This window comes from Amblyomma maculatum, chromosome 6 (assembly GCF_055883805.1).
Source record: "Amblyomma maculatum isolate TAMU_Amacu chromosome 6, ASM5588380v1, whole genome shotgun sequence".
NCBI lineage: Eukaryota > Metazoa > Arthropoda > Arachnida > Ixodida > Ixodidae > Amblyomma > Amblyomma maculatum.
In genome coordinates, this window is record NC_139349.1 from 14274269 (window position 1) to 14288545 (window position 14277).

The 14277-nt window shown below is 47.2% G+C and overlaps 1 protein-coding gene across 3 annotated transcripts in view; it reads left to right on the forward strand.

The window, feature by feature from the left end:
• Nucleotides 1–14277, forward strand: part of bru3 (CUGBP Elav-like family member bruno 3) — a 609833-nt gene that overhangs the window by 256447 nt on the left and 339109 nt on the right. For 2 of the 3 annotated variants that reach the window (XM_084606110.1, XM_084606111.1), the window contains one exon: nucleotides 5370–5487. The exons of the other annotated variant lie outside the window; for it this stretch is intronic. The gene's annotated coding sequence lies outside the window, so the exon portion shown is untranslated. The remainder of the gene's footprint in view (nucleotides 1–5369; nucleotides 5488–14277) is intronic. 3 annotated transcript variants of the gene reach the window in all.

Consider the following 14277-nt stretch of genomic DNA (forward strand, 5'->3'; position numbering starts at 1 on the left):
GAAATGGCGACGACAATTGAAGTGTGTATAGCAGATTCCGGTACGGGTGCAGTAAACCTGTTGTGCTTGTGCCACTACACTCACGTAAGCCTCAAGGGTAAATTGTAATGAATGTCTCATGTGGTCTCGACCGACGTGTACTTGTTCAAATCAACCGATGATTGAGATTCTGGCGAATCAGCTATGTTGGCTTTTGTGGCGACATTCTTGAAGTGGCTCCAGTGGGACCAGTCAACATGACGCTTTGCAAAGAGGCACTGCTGCGATAGCCAGAGGAGCATCCAGCCGACCAAGCACGTTGCCCGTAGAGACGAAGAGCGACAGAGGAATGGCGGCAGCCAGCGATGCGCCCAGAGGCGGCGGCTGTGCAGCTCGCGCGGTCTGGCGTTCCAGCTGCTGCGCTCCGGAGCGTGCCGCTTGGACGCCTGCCGAGCGAGTGAGGCCCGGCGGGCAATTAATAATGGCCGAGCGCGCGTTGCAGCCCTCCGGTCCCCGAGGGGTTGCGCCACCACGCGCACCACGGCGTGGAGCGAGGGGCCATGGTGCCGGACCCGGGAAGTGCCGCCGCTGCACACTGGATTCCCTGGCCCCACATTCCGGCGCACACCGTTTTCTCTCTTTTCCGTGGGCGAACTCTGTCGGGGCAAAATGTCGGGGGTAGATGCCGAGGGGCCAAGTCGTTCATGACGCCATTATGTTGCGTAGGCCTCGCCTCGACGCAGTACTGAAGGGCAGCACTATAAGGGATTAACCTCGTTTGTACGAATGCTCCTGGATGATCACTTCTTAACGACTGCAGTAGACGCCACCTTCCTGGCCTTAAAGCGAACCTTCCCAAGGAATCGAAAAAGACGTCAGTAAACACGAAAAAACACGAAGAATAGTAGATGCGATCGTCTTCATCATATGCGGCAGACAAGAGGTTCGATCCCCAGTGCCGGCGGGTGGCGCTGATTGCATATGAGTACGTGCAGGTACTCATATGCAGTATACCTATTATTAAGCGGCTATTTACGCACCGTCAACATCAGCGAGTGTATATTTTGCTATTTTTCCGAACGCTAGCGGAACGCCGTACCACATGCCTCCTATGCATGGAGCATAGTCAGATGAGGCATTGATCCAGCAGAACCATTCACACTTACAGCCTGCTCCATTTCGCCGCGTATTCTCAGAATTTCATGCTGTGCTCAACTCTTCGAGCCCCGAAAATGACACGACAAAGATAAATACGCTCCGTCCTTGTTGGCTACAGACTCGGCCGCTAAAACGTTGGTTTCATCCTTACTTTCCCGCCGGCCACGGTGGTAGAGCGGTTGGGGCTCTGGACAACTTAACTCACGGGCACGATTCCAATCATGGGAGCAGTGAACGCTTCCCGATGGAGACGAAACTTAAGGTCCCGTGTGCTGTGCAATGCCAGTGCATATTGATGAACCCGAATAGGTCTAAATTGTCCGAAGCCCTCTACTACATCGTCTCTCATAACTTGAGTCGCTTTGGGACGCCAAACTCGATAACAAGAACTTCTTGTTGGGCTAGTTGGTGTCTATTCATTGTAAATTAAAGGCGCCAAAGCACGATCTACGATTGCTTTTACGATTTCCGTGTCTCTCGTGAAATAATGAAACTCCGTAGCAGTAGCAAAAAACGCGTTATTTCTTGTCGTGACTCGAGGCACAGATGTTCCGTATTCAAAATGACTTTGTTCCAATGTCTGTTCTTTCTCTAGTGTGTGCGCTTGGCTTCTGCAAACAGAACATCTGGAAGTGCTTCTGCGCTTTTTCTTTCTTACAATATATTTACAAATACAATACAAATACAATACAACTACAATACAAATACAATACAAATACAAATACAATATATTTGATTGCCGGCTCTTTCTTTACTGCAAGATTTGATGCAAATGCTGTAGACCTTGACTGCCGTTCACTATATAATTACATTTGTTTCTTTTTTACTGGTAACTCAGTTTCCCGTTTAAAATTATTCATGACTTTGAGTGTACATGTTTACGTGTGATCATCTTCGCTCACCTTGTCTCTCTTTCTTTTTTCTATTTTGCAGGTAAGTGGCTGCACAGCAGGCGTTGTTACCTCTAGCTGTAAACCGTGAGTTGGAGGATCGCATTTTGAAACGCGCTAAACTATTACCTGTGTCTGATTACAGAATGTTTTGTTTTCTCTTCTTTAATAACTAAGTTCTAACGCTTATGGGTTGCCTTCGAAGTAAAGGAAGCCCTACAAAACATACGAGATCGTTAGTTGTTAATTGAGCTCAGTTTGTAACCACAAATATATTTGATTCATCTGCCTGCCATCTCTGGAAGAATAATTCAAAGTTATTCAGTGGCTCGAAAAGTATGATTCCATACAGACGGAACTACTAACCTTGATTTGTGCGCTAGCAGTTCCAACGTGGTTTAAAAAGATGTCAGAATATTTAGGTAGTTATGTTTCGTTTAATGAGATCCCCTTTACGAGTACTTCTCATTTACGCGGCGCTAAGTAAGAAAAAAGGGTAGCCTGCTTTCTACGCATTGCCAAAAATACAGAAGCCAGGCGTTACGATGAGTCCCAGTGTGGATTATTCATGCTCCCCACTGCGGAACCTTTCGAAGTTCGAGTTGTAGCTTATCTCGTCCGTTGATCAGGGAACTAGTCACGTCCGAAATTCGAACGATTTTATCCAGAAGACTCACAGCAGCCCGATTTCAAGAAGCCGATGAGATAGTTTCCTTCAACATGAAGAGTCTGTTCACGAGAGTGCCAATAGACCTGGATGTCAGCGCATGGCTAATGCTATGCGCTGCACTCGAGGCTAATGAATTGTTGCCTTCGAGATCGTCAATAGACGTACCGAGTCTACTACTGGATTTCTCCCAGCATCACGCATTTCATTTTTATGGGCAATTGCTACAAACAAGGCCTCGGGAAACCAGTGCCTCTTTTTCGGTTAAGGAAGCCACTCTCAATTTGAAAGGTCCGGAGCAAAAGGAAGTAGGTAGCTTCGTTTGCACCTTCCCCGAAGGTCTTTCTTTGCTTTATTGATAACGGCTTCTGTATCACTGGGAAAAACACTGCAGGTTTATGACCCACCTGAGCTTTTTGGAAAGTGCAATTCAGTTCACTCGAAAAGAAGAGATGAATGGCAAAACTACATTCATTGCCGTGTTCGTTTCACCGAAAGCCTCTCTTCCAGAGCATACCGTAAAGAGGCGCATACGAGCATCTGTATTTTATCCCGATGCTGCATCTCGCCACAAGTAGAGGGCTGTTGCTAGCACTTTATTGCATCGCCAGGAATTTATGCTCAGGAGCTAAGGATGTCGCTGTCGACTCAGAAAGCTTCAACATGACCTCGCAAGGTGCAGAACACCTAGGCCTTTTGGGAACATAACGGGACGATGATTGTCATGTCATGGGCAGCCAGCACTCCCCTAAAAAAAAAGCGGGCTTCTGTGCAGCATATTTCGGCAACCAGTAAATGTGCAGCCCAGGTCTTAAGAGAGTATACCGTACAGGTGGCATATGTCACCCCCCCCCCCCACACACACACACACATACACACTAAAAAAAAGAAAAAGTGATCAGCTCGCAAGCGTGAAGAATAACCTATCGAAGAAATTTCCCAGAGTTATCAACACAATCCTCTACACAAACTGCAATGGAGTGCACATCGGAAAAAAAGGCAGCCACAAAAGCGGCTACAGTAGCATGCTCTTGATGCAAAAGCAAAAAGCGTTCGTAATAGAGCTTTGTGGGAGCACGCACGCAGTCGTGAATGACCACATTGACCTCGGCAAGGCAGGAATCGTCACCATCAAAAAAGGTACAGCATCATGACTCTATATAATTTATAGATGGCATCACGCATATTAGACATAAACAACGGAAAAAAAATTTATCCCGATATATATATATATATATATATATATATATATATATATATATATATATATATATATATATATATATATATATATATAAATATATATATATATATAGGGGCGTGCGTGTATATATATATATACACGCACGCCCCTTGCAACCATTATTCAAGCCTGTTTAAAAACGATCAACTTCTGCTGTTGGCTTCATTGTGAACAAGGCCTTCGTGCATGGGAACTGAAACGACTAACAGTAACATCTAGCACCACCAGCAAACTACGGTAGATGGCTTTTGACGCGATGTACTTTCGATTCGAAAAATAATTTCTGATTGAACCACGCGCTCGTGCTGGAATTGTACACGGAGGTGGAGTTATACATCGCAAGAATCATTTATCAGAGCCTTTGCGAGAAGCACTTACTCGCTTCTTACTTACTTAATCGCTTGCATAAGTAGCGGCACCGAATTAAGCCCTTCACTTTTCTCGGTAATAGGATGATGGTGCCATCCATTGGTATTCTATCGGAGAGACACCAAGCGGTGTCAGCAATGTTTAGCAACGCACAGAGTCACAACCGGTATTAGAATGGTCATTCACACTGACATATGTGACATGATTATGCTGGAGAATAGCGCGTCCTTGCTCCATAACACCGCTTTGTCAGCGTGGTCCTGTGTGGCTAACGCCTTGGAAGCTACTGCAGTGACTTGCAATCGCATTTTACTTTGTGCTACAGGGTCAAAATGCAGGTTGTAGCGTACAGTCCCAGATAACGAATCAGAGTCAGTAGATGCTTCGTGTATTTTTCTTCAATGGTCCTCAGATTCCTTGTGATTATGTCCGCTGCGTCTGTCAAGTTTCCACCGTCAAGATTATTGACATCCGTCAGCATGGCTTTACTGTGATCGGCAAACGTGTTGGGCTTGGCCCGACCGTAGCATTTACGCGCTTAGAATTTACAAGCCGCGTTCGCATTGTGATTTATGGTGAGTGTGTCGAAAATTTCGCCGCTCTGGCTGTGCAATGAGCTAGACGAAAAAGGCTACATGGTTGGCTTCTCTCGTTCAGAGTCAAAGAGCTGGGTTTTACGGGGCTAGTAATGCCGGTAAACATTGACGCTAAGAGATGCATGGATGCCACCGGCCTGACTCAGTTACGATTCTGCCACATGTTATGGTGTGTTTGGTTGTCAGCGTGGTCATAAGCAATGTATTTCGAAAACATGTGCAATCCCACTAGGCTCACGCTCAGTTTTTAAAAACCCAAGCTTTTGCAGCTTAAGTAACACTGCTAACCACATATTAATAACACTTGGTAGTCTTGTCCGATGTTTTTCTGTAGAATTGGACATCGCTTCCTTATTCGCTTCTTCAGGCAAATGGACTCAGCTCCACCTCAGGACTCCAGCACTGCCACCCATTGGGAGTGTGGTCAAACGTTTACGTTTCCTTTCGAACCTGACCTCTCATTCCAGTGGCCAAGTTGTCGCAGGGACACCGGTAGAGCTTTCAAGGTCCAGCGTTTGAGCGAAGCCTGGCCTTCCCGCATGGAGTCGCTTTATGAGGAATATTATATGAGAAGGACAGTAACAGGTGGGTCGCAAAAGTATTTAAATGCCTATACCTAAAAAGCGTTGACTTACAATGGAGGAAAAGAACTAGGAAACTACCTCGTAAGTATGCTGGTCACAAGGACGAAGAAATAAAGAGCGTTACGCAACAGGTGAAAAACACAGAATGTAATAATTGGATAAATTCTGTGGAAAAGAAATGGAGTCTAGCACTATACCGAAAGTCGAAAAGGCAGATCAGAAAGGAAGCTTTCTTTGATAACTCAAGAGGAAGTGCCCTACTTCTTGAAGCTAGATCAGGGTGCCTTAAAACGCGCAGCTACAAAAAGAAATTTAACCATGAAGACGACACATGTGCAGTATGTGGTAGATCCACAGAAGCGATTAACCATCTTATACTCGAATGTGATGGTATCCATTCGGAAGTCGATGCAGGCACCGTCACTCATGCTAAAGCCCTGGGGTTTATAGATATCAGTGGCCAGGTGAATGAACCTGCGGTGAAAGCTAGCAAAAAACGACTGGAAGATTTGGTGACTCAAAAGCAGAAAGGTAACATAATGTCAGTTATGTAGACACAAACATTCAATGTAAAGCAATAATTAAGAAATAGGGTAAAACAACGAGCATGATAGCATCTGCTACCACCCCGTTTCAAAGGGGACGCTCCTATATTCCATCCATCCATCCATCCCTCCATTCATCCAGGAGAGAAGTTCAGAAGCTGTGTAACGTAGGCCAAAGTCTGAAGAGCTAAAGGGAAACGAGCGGGTATCACGCTGATCGTGGCGAATCCTGCAAATCAGGGTCTTGTCAGGTTAGTAGACCCTTAGAGAAAAAAAAAATAGGACACCAGCATTGTTTGCTACAAAAGGCAGGAGTCTCTCCAAAGCTACCATTGCAATTTTTTGTAGTCGTAGGAACATATTGTGTAGATTGCAGTTGATATACCGCGGTAACGTTCCCGCTAAAAGCGGCAATAATACTTGAAATGGCATTCGCAGCAACGTCATTTCATTCTTCAATCTGTAAAACTGCCCAAATACGCCGCTGTGCTCCGCTCCATATATGTATTTATATCGTATTCTATTGAATGTTTAGGATAGAAGAAAATCAACTGAAGTTACATAAAATATTATTGACGGTTCAAGAAAGGCATATTTCGCATTTCATGAAATCTTGATGCGATTTGAATCGGTGAATATTATATAAAGGATTTAATGCTTCCGAAGTAAAATGTAAAACAAAAAGCCGTTCGCGTGAAGCTATTATTAAAACTAGCATCAATGTAAAACGCTGACACTATTCCAGCTGGCACTGTAGAACGCCTAATGCTATTTGATATCCGACATCAATAAATGCTAGCAACTCTGCTGTGGAAAATTGGCAAGCGAGTTTAAAACGCTGAAGTGTAAGTTACGAAACCTTCTGCGAAGGAGAAGTAGAGGAGGACGGCGTGCATTGCGTTAAACAATTATCGAAATATATTCAATTTCCGAATGATTAATACTTTGCAGTTTAACCCATACCGAGTCACTCTTTCCGTCTATTCTTTTTTTTTTTTTTTCATGTCCTCTCGTGAGCCACTAGCAATACAACACAAAGTCAAATACACAAACTTCGTGGAAGATGTATGAGGCAACCTTAGTCTGCTGACGGATTTTTTGACGCGGGACCTATCGAAACTCGTCTTTCCCGCTGGCTTTTATTGATGCCATTCTTCCTTGTTTTCTCTTAACGGATTTACTTTTATCTAACTCGAGAGCTTTTTGTGCTTTATTTGCTTTGCGGGCATGTTCAGGGTTGTGTATCTATCACACCTTGATGTTCGCGGAGGACAGAGTTCCCTCTTGCACACTTGGTAGATTCTTCAAGGAATAAGTCGATTTACAAAAAAAAAAAAAAAAAAAAAAATAGATATGAAGAAAATGGCTTTTTGTTTTCACTTTTCTATGTAAGCCACGAGCAAAAAATTCCTAGTTTTCCCTCCACTGGATGCGTCAACATTATCTTAGTTTCATTTTATCTAACAGTCTACTATGCTCTGACTGCTAAAGAGACTGGCTTGGCTTCCAGACACCGCTCCAGGCAGCTACAACAGTCGAGGAGCTGCTGCTAACAATAGTAACAGAGCTGAAATCCAAGGCACATCATTATCCCTCTGAGCGCCACCAAGCCGTACGTTTGACGCAATATGATGTTTAGAAAGTCACCACGGAGAAGGGATATGTCAGGTGAGAGAGCGACGCACGCCCAGTCCTGTAAGCCTGCTGTTTTCCAAAGCAGGTTCTCGCGCCAACCAGCCCAACTCCAAACTGTCCCGGTGAGCAGCGCGTCATGAGCGCTCACATGCGCAACTGCGGCGTTAGGCCCCCGCTCCCACTCCCGCAACCAGGAAGCGAAGTGGGCTCCAGCGTAGACATTTGTGCACGAGCTGGGAGCAGCTGCGAGTGGCGGCAGGCAGCCCTCCGCACGCTCGGCCGGTCGCACCGGGGCCGCTCGGCGGTAGCCAGCCGAGCGTGGTTGCGCGGCTACCGTCGATGCTCGGTTGGCTCCGAGACCCGTGGCTCCGCTAGGCAGGGCCGCTGTCCTGCTTGCAGCGAAGCTCGCCTAGGTCTCCTCACGCATCGGCTGTGCCGAGACCGGCCGTATACCCATCCAGTGCGCGCGCAGTGCTTCAAACTGCGAGAAGCCCGTTCGCATGCGCGTCGAGTATAGGTGTTGCAATGCCGCATGCGCATTAGGTTTTTTGAGTATACAACGTAGCAAGCTGCACCCTGGCGCTGATGTCAGTGAGAACTTTTGAGAGCTATATGTGCAGTCTAGCGCTCTGTGAAGGTTATCACGCAAGCGTCGACCGAGAACATGGACAGCATCATGACCCAGAATCCTATACCGTGGTGAGGCAGGTATCAGGACAGCTTCGTCTCTCTCTCTCTCTCTCTCTGCTGTTCCTTAAGCTGTTGCTATCCATTCTGGGCATGAAGCTTTTTCACATTTTTTTTTCTTTTTTGCTTTAGGGATCAGGCAGTGGTCGTATTGCGCGCGATGTATTCTTCGGTATTCTGGAATAGTCGCTACAAAGCTACACCTGGCTTGTGTAACGTCATTGCTGCAGATGCAGGAACTATATATGGGTCACCCTAAACAGTACGCGGAAGAACATTACATTAAGTTCGCGATGCGTCCATCATGTGCGGCCTCCCTCCACTTACTTTTTGGTTCGGTTTGGGGGGTTTAACGTCCCAAAGCAACTCCGGCCATGAGAGACACCGTAGTGGAGGGATCCGGAATTTTTTTCTTACTACCTGGGGTTGTTTAACGTGCACTGATATCGCACAGCACACGGATGTTTTGCTTTTTGTCTCCATCGAAAAGCGGCAGCCGCGGCCGGCATTCGACCCCGCACACTTGGACACAGCAGTCGAGTGCCCTATCCATTGCACCACCACGGCGGGGTCCACTTTTTTATTTTATTTTCAGAGGCTCCCAACAAGTTAAACAAGGAAAGACATCGCAAGTAAATAGCCCAGTTTGGAGGAAAATATGCTCGACATCTCTATTATTTTTCCTTTGTTTCGTGCTGACATTTGTATTATGACGAAATATTATAGCGAGATATGCTCTAAACATTTTAAACAAGTTCCCAGAGCACTGCGGAATCTGCACTGGAGAATTCCAAAGCTTGAGCATTCTGCACACGATGTATCTAACGCGTTCCCGTTGCAGAGCTTTTGCTAATTTGCTAACAAGGGCGGGGATCATGCCACACAGTGGGAATTTCCTTTTCTTGGCGCGCATTCGTTGCAGTGCTCATTCAAGTGGGAGGTTGGCGATACGGCGTCACTCCTATCGCGAGTATGACCCGAGAGCGTAAGCTACCAGTCCTGAACCCAATATGGTGAGAAAGCATTAGCTGCAGGTGACCAAGCGTTCTTCGCCTGCTTCGTCTTCTTCTTCTTCATCGCCTTTTTCGTCTTTGTATTCTTCTTCGTCTTCTTTGTCTTAGTCTTCTTCTTCTTCGCGGCTGTTCAAGGCCTAACGTGGCCCTTCCCGAGATTACGCGACGGGAGAAATCTGGCGTAGTATTGCTATCGCAATAAAACAACATTCCTAGAGGGCTTTAAAGTTAGCTCAAACAATTAAATCAGCCTAGTCGCCTAGTTAGTGTTATATATATATAAATTATTTATTTATTTCAAAAAATTACATACAAATACGAGCCTGCCCAAGCCAACAATGGGCTTGTGGGGCAGCGCTCGGCAGGTCATGGGTGATGCCTGGAAAAACGACTAATATAAAAGCAGATAATTAATTTTAAATAAGCGAAAATGGTGTGGGAGGAAAAAAAAAGGCTGAAAGAGCTCACGTACCGATATTTTCTTAAATGTAATTACATGTGTTAGAACATTCCTAGGAGTAGGCTGAGTAGCCAAGTACCCGGGCTGCGTCACCGCGCTGTAGATGCGGGCCTCTGCGGTAGATACATGAAGAAAGCATTATGTTTTCTTACTGCCTTTCCGTACATTAATGCTCGCCTGGTGCAATCTGTGAGTATGATTCGATAGTACCAGGCTTCATCTCCTCGTCAACCGTCCGCCCCTCGACCCTTGAACTGTGATGGGCAGCGAACAGCACCTTGGTGCCTTCGGCGAAATCTCGCAAGAGCAGTTCGGCAACAACACGCTTACGTCACAGCGGGCGCGTCTGGCACAAGGGCGAGCTCTGCTGTTCTCCGTTTCTTGCGGCGAACTTTTGCGCGCTGGTTTCTGAGCCTGACTCGGGGCGTCCTCGGGGCGGCGGGTTATAAACGTGCGGTGGCAAGCGGCTGGTGCAGCCATAAAGCGTCTACGCGAAAAGAGGTGGGCCCACTGCTGGCACGCTACTTTCGTTTCGCAGGCTTCCATTTCCCACGCTCGGCAGGCACGCGTGGGCCCCCGCTCGGCAACCGGCTGCGCGCTTATACTCCTATACTGGCGGGAGGCGGCTCACGAAATTGCACGGGTACGCCCTGACATATTGAATTGGCGGCTGAACGGGCGGACTCGCAGCGCCCCGGAAGCTTAATGGCAGTGCCTGATGAACAGGCTACACTCGCCTCCAAGGGGGGCTCTGCCGCGCGACTGCGGCCCGGCGGCTCGCGCAACGACGTGCTTCGTCTCTGTCGCGGCCGCACAATCGCTTGCGATGGAACGCCCCGCTCCGCTTCAAGCCCGAGATCGAACACGAGGTCTCGAGGGGGGAAACGGGCAGGCATGTTGTAGCGGTTGTAATTACAAGGGCAGCTAGCTAGTGCACGTGCCGCGATAAGCGTGACGCGATGCAGAGCAAACAAAGGAACGGCGCAAGTGCGGCCAGGTATTGGCCGATGCCTGGAGAGGAACGGTGAAACCTGTATCGGCGCGCGCCAATAGGCAACCTCGTTAAGTGGTTTTTTAGCAGCAACGTCACTGGCAGCCTGCTCGCAGACAGGGTACGAGTTCAATAGTGTGCCCATACGTCACTCTTCTTTGCTGCTTTTCCGCATAGCTCGCTAACAGGCCCTTGCCGATAATGTGCGCCTGAAGTGCTGGAAAGTGTCGCTTGGCAGAGGCAGTGTTCTGAACGAGGTTTCGTTCGGTAAACACATTTCGAGACTCGTGCGAATGCTTTGTTGGAGCACGGTGTGAATTTGGCGTAAACGCGACGTCTTTGAAAGGTGAAGGCTTCGGTCTGCGTATATAGTCATGCCTTTACACGCAAAGCATGCTATGCTGTTCTGATTACAACCGATGGGCAGCTTGTTAGCATGCCATGGTGACACGTGGTTAATTCCGTTCCATTAGAGCCATTTTTTTTCCTGCACTAGCTATACCAGTGTAGTTAAACACCATTGAAGGTATTGGAGTTATGCTACACTGGCGTAGCTGGTGTCGGTTAAAATAACAGCTGTATTGCGTTACCAAGGAATAATGTAGTTTATGCTGGTTGCCTTTGGTATTATGCGCCCGGAGGTTTGTAGAGGATACAGAAGAGTCTACAAATGCGCGTAAAGTGGCAGGGCCGACTGAAATGGGGCATACTTGTTTCAGCGTCGCATCGTTGCGAACACGAGCTGCAGGGTGACGCCCGACAGGCAAATAACCGGATGTACTCCAGCATTAAAAGGTTTAACTCAAGGGCTTGTCAATGTCCTACTCAAATCATACTCCTCTGTGGAGCGTGGGACTCGCATAATTTACTCGGGGCTTTAGTTTGCAGGAATTTTTTTATGTCTTAAAGGGACACTAAAGAGAGAAAGGAAGTGGGTTTGCATCGATAGAATGCCAGTTCCTGATTACAAAGAGACCACTCTTACTGAAAACAGGGCTGTTATAAGGTAGTAAAGAAGAATAACAGAAATACAGGTATCGCCACCACAGCCAAACGGCCGAGGCTCGCAACTACAAATCACGGGACGCGCTAGGGATCCCGGAGGCTGACAAATGCGAATTACGTTGCATGTTTGAATGTGGTAGTACGTTTTTTCTCAAACATGATAACACGCTTTTATCATACGTAAACGACGGCGAAAAGACAACGTAAACGCTGCAAGGCAAATACAAAAATATACTTGGAGGCGCCACAGGCGCCCACTGCAGTTTTGGTTATGCTTCGGCTCAGGCATTTCGTGCTCACTCGGATAGTTTGTTTGAACCTGCAGCGCCTGAATTACGAGCTTGGAGCAGCAAATGCGCCTTGATGGTTCCCATTTGAGCATTCAGAGGCACGAGCGAGCGAAATCCGCTACCGCCGACACACTCCTTCGTTCACACTTCTGCGCCAACATATCGCCGCCGTTGCCTCTTCGACTGCGACCTGACCGCTTGATTGCAGCTACGTACGCCACGAAAAGCATACATATGCTAAGTACCGAAGGAAAAACGCATTATCATTCAATTGTTCACTAAATCATGGCACATCTGACCAACATATACTGCGTCAACAAGACCTTCAACGCGCTATTTGCAGGCGTCGTAAACAAACAAAAGGGGCATACTTGCCGCTCATACCAAGGAGAGCGTCGAGATATTGCGCTCGTCGCCCGGCGAAAAAAAGGGCCTCGGGTACAAAGTAAAAACTAAAAATAACGAAGCACCAGAAACGGTAAACTCGAACTCGCTACTGCTTGGTCCGCAACGTTCGGCGCTAACCGCTCGGCTACGCCGCGCCACAAGGAAGGCGGAAATATTTCTTGTTTTTATGTCATGGCCCCATTTACAATAAAGCGTTCCTGCTGCCGGTCTAAAAATTACAACTTCTTGATCATCGGCGCATGCTGCCTGCTCTCACGTCTTGCAACTAATGTTCTGGATGCCTATGCGCACTATATTGTGCACTGGATCCATTTTAACATGTGGAATTTCACAGCGCTGGCAAATGTAGTGGCGCCGGCACTTCGTGTTCTGCTACCGTGGACGTAATTTTCGCTGAACACGGAGCTGTAGCACAAACCTTGAAGGAAAAAAGTGCGACGAAGCTTCAAAACTGACAAGCGCAGCAGCGAGGACACTATTTTGCTGGTAACTAAATCTTATTTGTATGTAAACATGTCAGGAAGCGTTGCGATGACCGAGGGCTCGGTTTGTTTATACACAGTGCAAGAAGGAGCGCAAAAGCTTGAGAAAAATTTAAAGTATTGTGCATTACAAGCGCTCTGTTTTTTTTTTTTTTTCTTCCTTTATGGGCCCATCGCTCGGTAAATTACTCTCTTCATCGTTTTATTTATTTCGGCTGAGGCCGTCATTGCGAGTACGCTGTTGCCAAGTTGGCCCTTGAGTGATGCGACGCCGCGGGCCGCGCCGGCTCGCTAGCTATCACGGAGTCTCCGCTTACGTCATACTGTGCGTCACTCAACTCCAACTACGTAGTTGGAGGCCACAGTTTGAATTCGACCGGCGGGAACAAGAAAAAAACCTCAACTTCTTATCGCAATATCTCAGCAATTATTCGATTTTTTGCTGCCGGATATGCGGCGACAGTGTCACCAAATGTAGTTTATTAGATTTTCATACCATCTTTGGCTGTCTTTAGAGTCCCTTTAACATGCATCCTCGCAATATTAATTCACCACACCGCTGGCTTAAAACAGCATCAAATTCTTCTTACATGTAAATGGGTTCATAAATTCACTCTGTGATTGTGCGACCCCAGCAGTGGCATAATTAAGCGACTCGTTTACTAGCCAGTGCGTTCGGTTCGAGTTTTTCGCGGGTTAAGTATGAGCAATGCTTAACTGCGGGCCTTACGTCATTGTGTTCCGCAGACGCACGGGGAAGCCCTTTTTCTCAAATGGGCCATAAAACAGTCACCTTTCATTTTTTTTTTTCGTTTTTCGCTTTGTTTCTTTCACCATTCCACGCCATTCGGATGATATAAGATAGGATGGTTGAGTCCAGAATGGTCAGTGTTAGCTGACGCGTGGGAAGGAGGAATTTCAGGACACAGGGTTTGGTTTAAGGGAGGTGAATTAAATGTGAAGGAATGACTCATCTCCGTTCACAGAGAACGTTGTAGTGTCATTGTGCGGGACACCTCCGCGAGCTGACCAGTAGGCGCGGTGTGTTGCCTGTTCGCGGGGTAGGTGCGGCGACGACGACGTACGCCGTTAAATTAGGGTGCGGGAGAGAAAAAGAGCGCTGTGTCGAACCAAGAGGCTCCAGCAGTTTTGCTTCCTCAATGAGTAGAAAACGTAACAGCAATATCTACGGTGTGCTCAAGAGCACAGTCATACTAAGGCGCTAGAGAGGGTGAAATGCTGCTGTTTTCAAAGGCGCTTGCACTGGCCGAAAGC